General features: G+C 43.1%; 1 protein-coding gene and 1 long non-coding RNA gene across 6 annotated transcripts in view; one reads left to right on the forward strand and one right to left on the reverse strand.

Annotated features, from left to right (window-relative positions):
- c36h10orf71 (chromosome 36 C10orf71 homolog) overlaps nucleotides 1–1,176 on the reverse strand; it is a 38,630-nt gene extending 37,454 nt beyond the window's left edge. For 2 of the 4 annotated variants that reach the window (XM_067972617.1, XM_067972613.1), the window contains exons 1-2: nucleotides 854–939; nucleotides 660–765 (exon numbers count right to left, since the gene is read on the reverse strand). The gene's annotated coding sequence lies outside the window, so the exon portion shown is untranslated. Of the gene's footprint in view, nucleotides 1–659; nucleotides 829–853; nucleotides 940–1,088 lie in introns of those variants that run through there. The other 2 variants (XM_067972615.1, XM_067972614.1) reach the window with 2 other exon arrangements.
- A 770-nt stretch (nucleotides 1,177–1,946) lies between these two features.
- LOC137303971 (uncharacterized) lies at nucleotides 1,947–9,456 on the forward strand. Of its 2 annotated transcripts, none has more exons than XR_010958494.1 (3): nucleotides 1,947–2,242; nucleotides 3,069–3,232; nucleotides 9,021–9,456. It is a non-coding gene; the product is annotated as an uncharacterized lncRNA (long non-coding RNA). The 2 variants fall into 2 exon arrangements; XR_010958495.1 differs by having other exon boundaries at nucleotides 1,947–2,209.
- The last annotated feature ends 316 nt before the right edge of the window (nucleotides 9,457–9,772 follow it).

Below are 9,772 nucleotides of genomic sequence, written 5' to 3' on the forward strand. Positions count from 1 at the left end.
GACTGTTGTGTTGTTCTTCATACCCAGAACAAGCTCTGCCTTTAGCCAGTCTCCACCATAAGTTCTTTATCAACTTATAGTTCAGTGAAAACTGAAAATCTGCTTTTCACGTACAAGCAGTGATATGGCACAGTGTGAGCTAGCTACTGACAAAAAGCAATGTGCTCGAGCGTATAACTTGTCCACAACAATTAATTAAAAGAGAGGGTAGAGTTTGTATTTCAGCTGACCAGCCCCTAATTGGCAGTCGTCACCAAGATCATTCCGTTTTCTGTGCAATCTGTATGATTCTCAGCTCTTTTGTTACTGATAGCACATTCTACCACTGCAAGATGATCAAGGACTGCTGAACCACACATGACATAGCACAAGTAACACAAGACGGGCTGTAAATAAATATTGGAAATGATTTATCCATCTATGTTATTCCATTTATTTATACTTGAGATATTGAGCTAAAAGAAACTCTTAAATGAATTCAAAATGAATACCAAGAACTTCCCAAAAATTCTACCATTTACAGGACTCTTGTAAGTAATCAAATTAATTCTACCAAGTTATTTTTTCTTTACAATTCAGATTTATGTATTTACGCCAGTCATATGGAACGTTTTTTTCTTCAATTTTACCACATGAAAATAAATGAGAGGTTAACTTACCATCACTGTATTCTTTCTGCTAACTGTTGAAATGCTCTCATTCCCAATCTTTCCTCAGCACTTGTTTTCTGCCAAACTATTCTGCTTTTCATTCAGTTCAGGGCAGCTGTGGCGAAAGCAAGTGATTTCTGTTACTCTTTCTGTGCCATCTTACCACACTAAAAAATGATTTCAAAGAAAGGTACCCGCCAAACCTCTTGAAGATCTTGTGCGAACAGGAGCAGGGAGTGAAAAATTTGCAGGGGGAGTCAATCGTCAGTAAAAGATACTTAAATAGAGCCCATGAAAGTGGAAACCCAGAAAAGTTGATCAGATGGAGAAGCTAGTACATGCATTGCAATACTGTCAGTGTCGGGTATCACATAGATGAAACAAACAGACTGGTCAGCTATTTTTATATTTGGATAGTTATTTTGACGGGATACTTACTCTATCTTCTAGAATGAAAGCCTCAGCTGCAGCTAAAACATCGTGTAGTCCCTCAAAATGCCTGGATGCTTTCTGATCTGGTCGTGCTTTATTTTCCTAATAACTTGTTTTTGTGTACGTTAAAATGAACCAAGGCTTACACACAGAAGCACATGATCCTTAGTCGATGTTCTACCCCATAAATAGAAATGTTGCATCATCAGGTCAAAATAAGTGTAGTCATACCTTTGCCAGTATAATAGTCATCTACTGGGACAAGATCTGAATTTTCCAGTACAGTACACTGCTTCGTCACCTCACTGTGCGAATTAGAGACACAAGGTTAACACAGAGCGATTTGTGCTGTATTTTCTTTTAGTAAATCCATTGTTGTGTTATTGTTGTTTATTATAGAGCCGGGCATATAATACCAGGCTAATGAACTTCTCAAACAGATGATTGACCTCAAATATGCATTTTTAATCCTGGTGAGTTTTATGGAGTGGTAACTAGATTCTTTAGAGCCAAACCTCAAGGCAATCTCCTATGTGTGTGCTGTTTAGGCATTTGGGACAATTTAAAAGTAGAAAGGAATTTATGGGGCATTTCTCTTTAAGAGTTTCAGACACTTACCTCTCAGCAAAGAAGGTCAGAAGACGTGCACAGGATATCTCAAGCAAGAGAACAGCACACTTTCCAGTTCTCTGCTTAGTCAAGTAATCCCCCGCAGCCTTATATGCAGACAAGCAATACTATAATAGGCCATGGTTACAGTGGCTAAGTTCCCAAGAGCCCTCACTACAGTGATCTCACAGTATGAGTTGATGGACATTCACACGTGTTGTAGGATTATGGGGTGGGGGGGGGGGGGGAAAGAGATCAGCCATCAGCCAGTGATTCATGAAAGAAGGCAGATATTTACTTATCCACGGCTAGATCTCTGTGACAGAGTTGGAATCGCAGGCTGCGCAGCTCCCAAATATCAATAGCAATTCAGGATTTTTTTTTTTGAATGGGAAATAACATTGAAAATCAACAACTTACATTTACACAGTGTCTTTGGAAAAATGTCCCAAGACGCTTCACGGAGACATGAGAGAAACAGACGCTGAGGCAAAGGAGAGACTAGCAGAGGTGACGAGGTTGGTTTAAAAGAGGATGTGAAAGGAGGTGTGGTAAGTGTGGAGGCAGAGGAGTTTAGGAAGGGAATTCCACTGAGTGGAACTTAGCTGACTGAAGGCACTGCTGTCATTGGTGGGACAAAAAGAGGAAAGGCATTAACAGGAGTCTGGAGGCAGAGGAAGGGAGAGTTTGGGGGAAGGGGATTATATCAGTACTGAATATTAATCGTTCCCTACCCGTATAGACTGTCCGCCATGTTTCTCCGAGGATTCCGCGGCTCTTCTGCCAAAATATGGTGGGCGAGTGGGAAAATCCCCCCTGCGAATTCACCCCCTTGAGTATAGAGGATTAAGGGGTGATCTAATTGAGGTGTTTAAGATGATTAAAGGAGTTGATAGGGTAGATAGAGAGAAACTATTTCCTCTGGAGGGGGAGGCCAGAGCAAAGGGGGCATAACCTTACAATTGGAGCAAAGCCATTCAGGGGTGATGTCAGGAAGCACTTCTTCACACAAAGGGTGGGGGAAATCTGGAACTCTCTTCCCCAAAAAGCTGTTGAGGCTGGGGGTCAATTGAAAATTTCAAAATTGAGATTGATAGATTTTTGCTAGGCAAAGGATATTAAGGGATATGGAACCAAGGTGGGTAGATGGAGTTAAGGTACAGCTCAGTCATGAACTAATTGAATGGCAGAACAGGCTCGAGGGGCTGAATGGCCTACTCCTGTTTCTATGTTCTTATGTTGATTTCTCTGTTATGCAGGCGATGGGCCATTGGTTTGACTTCATCTCTGTGCACTGGAGTACATCAACGTCTTGCAGAGGTCATTAAGAATCGTTCCAAACATTAAATCGTGTTTTAAATGTCTTTGTCTTCACAGAACATGTATGGAATAAATAGGAAGGAGGAATTTTTCAAACGCGCGCTCCCAGTTGCACATACCGGGAAATAATGGAAAGCTTCTGCAACGTTTTACCTCCGGTTTTCCAATACATCCCCCTTCCTGGGGGAGGGAAGCTCCATGCCAAGAGCACGCATTTGCAGGTAGGCCCTATGGTGTTTAAACCAGACTCTAAGAACTCACTAAAACCACCAAGCCCCTTTCTTTCTTAGATGAAGCTACATCTCCCAATGGAGGAGGTTATGGAGGGGGGGATGCTCTCACAAAGGTGGAGCTGTGGAACATCTCTCTCTGACCTTTAACACTCCAAGGCCCAAATTGAATTTCAAAAGCCATACTGTTCAACCCTAACCAGTTGCAGATGACATCTCATTGTCTCAGCAGCATTGGAGCCCTTTGCTTATCTTACGCATTTGATCATCTTGGGGCTGAAATTCTAATTGTTTCTGAAGAAATAGGATGAATGACTGTTTTTAATCCACATTTTTGCATGATTACCTAAGTTGCTCTTACATTTTATTATTTAGGTAATTGTCTACATTTTAGTCTAAGTTTTCCCAGTGTGCTTTGGCAACGAGGGACCCTGCATTCTGGCAGCACGTCAGGAACAACGCAGCTCACTGACTGCATTTTTCCATCTGCTCAAGTCAATTGACAGAATAACAGGCAATTTTCCGCTATGCAGTGACAGTGGCCAAGGTTCCTCACTCCTGGGATGCACTCGGAAAATTAACCTCCTTTCCATCATCTCTACCTTGGTTTCCTTACCCTTCTCTGTCAGACAGAAAGTGGCTTGAGCCACTTCTCCTGCTCTGTCTTCCCCTTTGGACTGAGCACTTCCCTCTTTTCCACAGATTCCTTGTTGGTATCTCGTAGCCTCCCTACACCTCCAAGGTTGGCTAGATCAGAAAGTGGGGGAAATTACCCACCCATGTTGAACTAAACCTTCTTTGTTGAGTCCTTCAGTGCATCGAAGTTCACATACCTATCTGCTCTGTTTGTTGCTCCTCACCAGTTTCACCAACATCTCAGCCAGGACAAGGTGACTATCAGATCTGTTTTCAGTTCCTCAATACACCCTCATCTTACACACAGATGCAAGGTGTTCCTCCCTTATTACAGTACTATGTAGTTCACTAAAGCGTTAAGCAGACTCGTAATGTAGAGAAATGGCACAAAGGACTTGTTGGCACTCTATAGTGTAGCTGGAAAGATTACCAGATTGCTAAAGGAAATATATAAAGGTACAAAGTCCTGTATGAAGATGTTACAATGGTTTGAGGTGAAGACAGGAGTTCATCGGGGTTGTATTTGTCTCTCATTTCATCAATATTGCTACAACCATATTATGAGCAAGATAATGGGAAGTAGACACTGACGTAGGTAAGGACCCAGTAAAAAACCTGGACTATACACATGACACCATTTTCATTAGATCCTAGATGCTAATATTATGATGACTTAGGAGCTGGATGATAAAGAAGTGGGGTCTCAACATCAGCTTTCCAAAGGCCAAGATTATGTATGATGAAAGGCACAGAGGGATGAAGTAAGAAAGTGAAAAGTAGACACTGATGGTCTGAAGGAGGAAGTGACAGATGAGTTTATACCGGCAAAGTTTTCTGTCTGATAAAGGGGAAGAGATGCAATGCTGTGGCTAAAAGTATTTGATGGATTATAGAAACCACACTGGAAGAGGAGAGGCATGTCTGGGGTTATTGTAGGCAGAGTATGTGAGGCTAATGTCCAGTCAACACTTCTTAATGGTGTTGAAATTAAGGCCATAGACAGGGCACAGAAGAAGAGGCTGCATACTTTTGGAATCCACTCTGCCTTGAGGATGTTGTGCATACGTAATAAGCGGTTTGTGTGCAGTAACAGTGCATGTTACAGCAAGAAGACTGCAATGAACAGGGCTTGCTAGTTGTGTGTGGGACCTTGCTGTGCACTAATTGGCTGCCACGTTTCCTACATTACGATAGTGAATATACTTCAAAAGTACTTCATTGACAGTAAAGCACTTCGGGATGTCATGAGGTCATGAAAGGCGCTATATAAATGCAAGTCTTTCTTTTCTTTTTGGCTGAAGATTAGTATCACTGGACGAGGGAATGAGCCAAGCCGAGACCAGAAATACATGAAAAACCAATGCCGAGATGGTGGGATTAAGTACGTAAAAGCGTGAATGGAAGAATGACACAGAGAGACAGCTGAGGGAAATTGAAGAGCTTAAGAGCAAATCATATCGTATCTATGGTCAGACTGGTTATGACAACCGACTGACTGATTGGATCACATCCCTGCTCATTCTTCTTTTTTAAACTGAGTTCCACTCTTAGTTTGAAGGTGATAATCTCCAGTTAATACTGGTGCATCGTGCCTGCGTGAAGCTATCCAGCATAAGAAATATGTACAACTCATTAAATACAAATTCTAGGTTCCCATTGCTGCTTGACACATATTTCTTCCATCAGCAAGGGGCAGCCATTCTGGATTTACCATTGCTGCCCCATAATTGTCCAACATGATATGTGCTTATATAAGGCAGAACAGATCTTGCCCATTTTTCCTTTCCCTTAAAATTGACCACTTCCCACCAGCAGCCCAGCTAGGAGCTGCTTAAACTTAACCACTTGAGACTTAAATGTCAGTCAGATTAGGTTTTGTACTCACAGCCGTCTCTGGTTGGCTGTTCAGGGCTCCCTAACTTTAGAGATGGCAGGATTGTTTGGCTCAAGAGCACAGTCAGACAATTTTAATACATTAAAATAGATGCAATGCTTTCACTGGATACTGATAGAAAAAGAAAACAAACAATATTGATTTGTCTATGATTACTTTTATGTTCTCTTTCTGCCTTTCAAAAATGATTAACCCTTTAAGCAGTGAAATTCCAGTGCACTTTTCATACCTTGGTATCTATTACATTGTAGGGGTAATTCAGCACTCCTGCACTTCCAGTATGCCTTCAGGGAGTGTGGCTCAGAGACAGGGCTACAACATTGTAGCTGCCGTTCTCTGACCCGTGCTCCCTGCCAATATGGCTCCCTGCTGGGAGCTCAGGATTGGGGAAATTATGTTTATAGAAACGGCTCTCAGTAAAGTTTAAATTAAATCCCCCCAACTTTCTCCCATCTTCTGATGTCAGCCACAGGTTCTGTGGACGCCAACCATCCACCAGTACCTCACCAAAGTATTCGAGTGTCAGCAAGCTATTGGACTGTAGGTGGGACCATAGATGAAACTGATATTCTCCTCACCTGATATCCCCACTCAGACCCGTTCCAGCAGGAATGATTGGTTTGCATCTGGAGTGGAAATTTGGGCTTGATTTTTCCCTCCCTGGCCCAGGGATGCTGAGGTCAGCTAACAAGACAGACAAATGATTAAACCTCGGACTTCACTGGAATATATTGCTCAGTTTTGCATGGGCCAATTGAGTCATTGGGCAGCTATACATGTAAAGAAATCTTTACATTATAAAATACAATCAAGAAGTGCTCAGGAAAAAAAATGCACAATTTCTGAACTTTTTGCTTTTAACTTGTGATCCTATTAAAGCTTTTATTTTAATACAAACATTATAGCCTTATTTTTGCTAGTTACTGCTGGCAGCAAATGAACCTTGCCCGTCATTGACGCTTGTCGGCCAAACCAGTATCTATTCAGAAAACTGACCCCTTTGTTTTCATCTAGACCTGGTCTGAAATGTCACACCTTATTTGTCTGTTTTTCTCTGCTTTGCAAAATAATTGAATTTTTTTCCCCAACAGAACTTCATTGGTGATTTCGGATCCCTGTACAATAGTCCTGTTTACAATGCATAGCGATTACGCAAATACTGCAACAGTGCAGCACCTACGTCATCACAAGTTATTAGCAAGGATTAGCACAGGATTTGGAAATATGTTGCAACACCCTTTGCGAACAGGCAAAGGATTAGTAATAAGAATGTCGCAAGACATGGGGATGCACAAAATTTTTAAAAATTGACTTTCGTCTGATTCTAATATTCTAAACGTTCTAAGAAATCAGATCAAGGACACTGTGCTAACGAAATATATTGGAAAAATGTGAAAACATACCCTGGTACAAATGGAACTCAAAGGTAACATCAATAGAGACCCATTGTTTGATCCTGTTCTTGCCCCACGGAACTTATTTCCTCCTATCTCAACTCTATTTTCTCTCCCCTCGTCCAATCTCTTCCGACCTACATCCGCGACTCTTCTGACGTCCTCCGCCACTTTAACAGTTTCCAGTTCCCCGGCCCTAACTGTCTCCTTTTCACCATGGACGTCCAGTTCCTCTACACCTCGACCCCCCCACCAGGACGGCCTGCGGGCCCTCTGCTACTTCCTTGAATGGAGGCCCAACCAGTCCCCATCCACCACCACCCACCCCCGCCTTGCTGAACTTGTTCTTATGTTGAACAACTTCTCCTTTGACGCCACTCACTTCCTCCAAATAAAAATTGTCACTATGGGAACCCATATGGGTCCCAGTTATGCCTGCCTTTTTGTGGGATAGGTGGAACATTCCTTGTTCTAGTGCTAATCAGGTCCCCTCCCTCACCTCTTTTTCTGGTACATTGATGACTGTATCGGTGCTGCTGCCTACTCTTGCCCTGAACTGGAAAATTTCATCAACTTTGCTTCCAATTTCCAACCTTCCCTTGCCTTCACCTGGTCCATCTCCTTCTCTTCCCTTCCTCGATTTCTCTATCTCCATTTCTGGGGATAGGCTGTCAACCAATATCTATTATAAGCCCACTGACCCCCACAGCTACCTTGATTACACTTCCTCTCACTCCGCTTCCTGTAAGGACTCTATTCCCTTCCCCCAGTTTCTCCGTCTCCGTCTCATCTGTTCTGATGATGCCACCTTCCACAACAGTGCTTCTGATATATCTTCCTTTTCCTCAACCGAGGATTCCCCTCCACTATAGTTGACAGGGCCCTCAACCGTGTCCGTCCTATTTCCTGCACTTCTGCCCTCATCCCTTCCCTTCCCTCCCAGAACCATGATAGGGTTCCTCCTGTCCTCACCTTCCACCCCACCAGCCTCCACATTCAACATATCATCCTCCGCCATTTTCACCACCTTCAGCGCGATCCCACCACCAAACATATCTTCCCCTCCCCTCCCCTTTCAGCATTCCGTAGGGACTACTCCCTCCGCGACACCCTGGTCCACTCTTCCATCGCCCCAAACACCTGCTCTCCCCCTCACGGCACCTTCCCGTGCGAGCGCAGGAGATGCAGCACCTGCCCATTCACCTCCTCCCTTCCCACCGTCCAGGGTCCCAAACACTCCTTTCAGGTGAAACAGCGATTTACTTGGACTTCTTTCAATTTAGTATACTGGATTCACCGCTCACAATGCGGTCTCCTCTACATTGAAGAGACCAAACGCAGATTGGGTGATCGCTTTGCTGAACACCTCCACTCTGTCCGCGAGTGTGACCCTGACCCGACGGTCGCTTGCCATTTTAATTCTCTGTCCCACTGTTCCAATGAAGCTCAATGTAAACTCGAGGAACAGCGTCTCATCTTTTGTTTAGGCACTTTACAACCTTCCGGACTCAACACTGATTTCAATAACTTCAGATCATAACCACTGCTCCCATTTTTTCGGACAGCAAGTGCTGGTAATGGTTCTGCTGTTGCCATTTCCAGCTACTCTAGACCAGTCTTTTGTTTCTTAACCTGTCCCATTACCACCCTCCTTGCCTTGCACCATCATCCCTTTTGTCATTTAATCACTCGTGCCCTCCACCCTATCACAGATCTTCCCTTTTGTTCTTTCCTCCCCTCCCCTTCCCCCTTTCCCTGGCTCTGTACTTGCTCAAAAACTTTAACTAATTAACATCTTCCAGTTCTGGCAAAAGGTTTTTGACCTGAAACGTTAATTCTGTTTCTTTCTCCACAGATGCTGCCTCATTTGCTGAGCTTCTCCAGCATTTTCTGTTTTCATATCAATTGTTTTGAAGCAGATAAGAAAGCAAAGACATAACAGATTTGAGTTGCCTGAATGGGCTACAATAACAACTTGCGTTTATGTAATGCCTTTAATGTGGACAAGTGTCCTATGGGGCTTCACAGAAGCATGGGGGGAACAAAATGGATGCTGAACCAAACACGGAGAGATTAGGAGAGTGACTAAAAGCTTGGTCAAAGAGGCTATAGGAAGAAAAGTGGAAGAATGTACTGTTAAACTACGTTAGAAACATTTTAAAATAGTGCTGGTTATAACATAGGAAGCCTGACGGAAAAAGCCGAAGCAGAAGAAACCATGGATAGCAGAAGTAATGAAGAGGAATGTAAATTATGAGATAATTTTCATAAAAATGGAATATCTTGTCCAAGCATTTTTTTTTAACTGTTTTTTTCAGTTCCAATTAATTTTAAAACATCACATTCAAAATGGAAGTCATGCATTGATTTAAAGCCCATATATTGGCTAGAATGATGGTGGCCTGGATTCTCCTCCCATTGGCGGTCCTCACACCTGTCAGCGTGAAATCACCACAATCATCCAGAGTATTTTTTCCCTTATTGGCCCTGGGTCTTTTCTTTGCTTTTGTTGCCTCGCCCAAGAGATTACATGGCTGCAGGAGGGGGAGGGGTGGGAGGAGAGAGGGAAGGAGGAAGTGTTTGGTTATGATGCTCCAGCCATCATTG

The sequence above is a fragment of the Heptranchias perlo genome, chromosome 36 (assembly GCF_035084215.1).
Source record: "Heptranchias perlo isolate sHepPer1 chromosome 36, sHepPer1.hap1, whole genome shotgun sequence".
Taxonomy (NCBI): Eukaryota; Metazoa; Chordata; class Chondrichthyes; order Hexanchiformes; family Hexanchidae; genus Heptranchias; species Heptranchias perlo.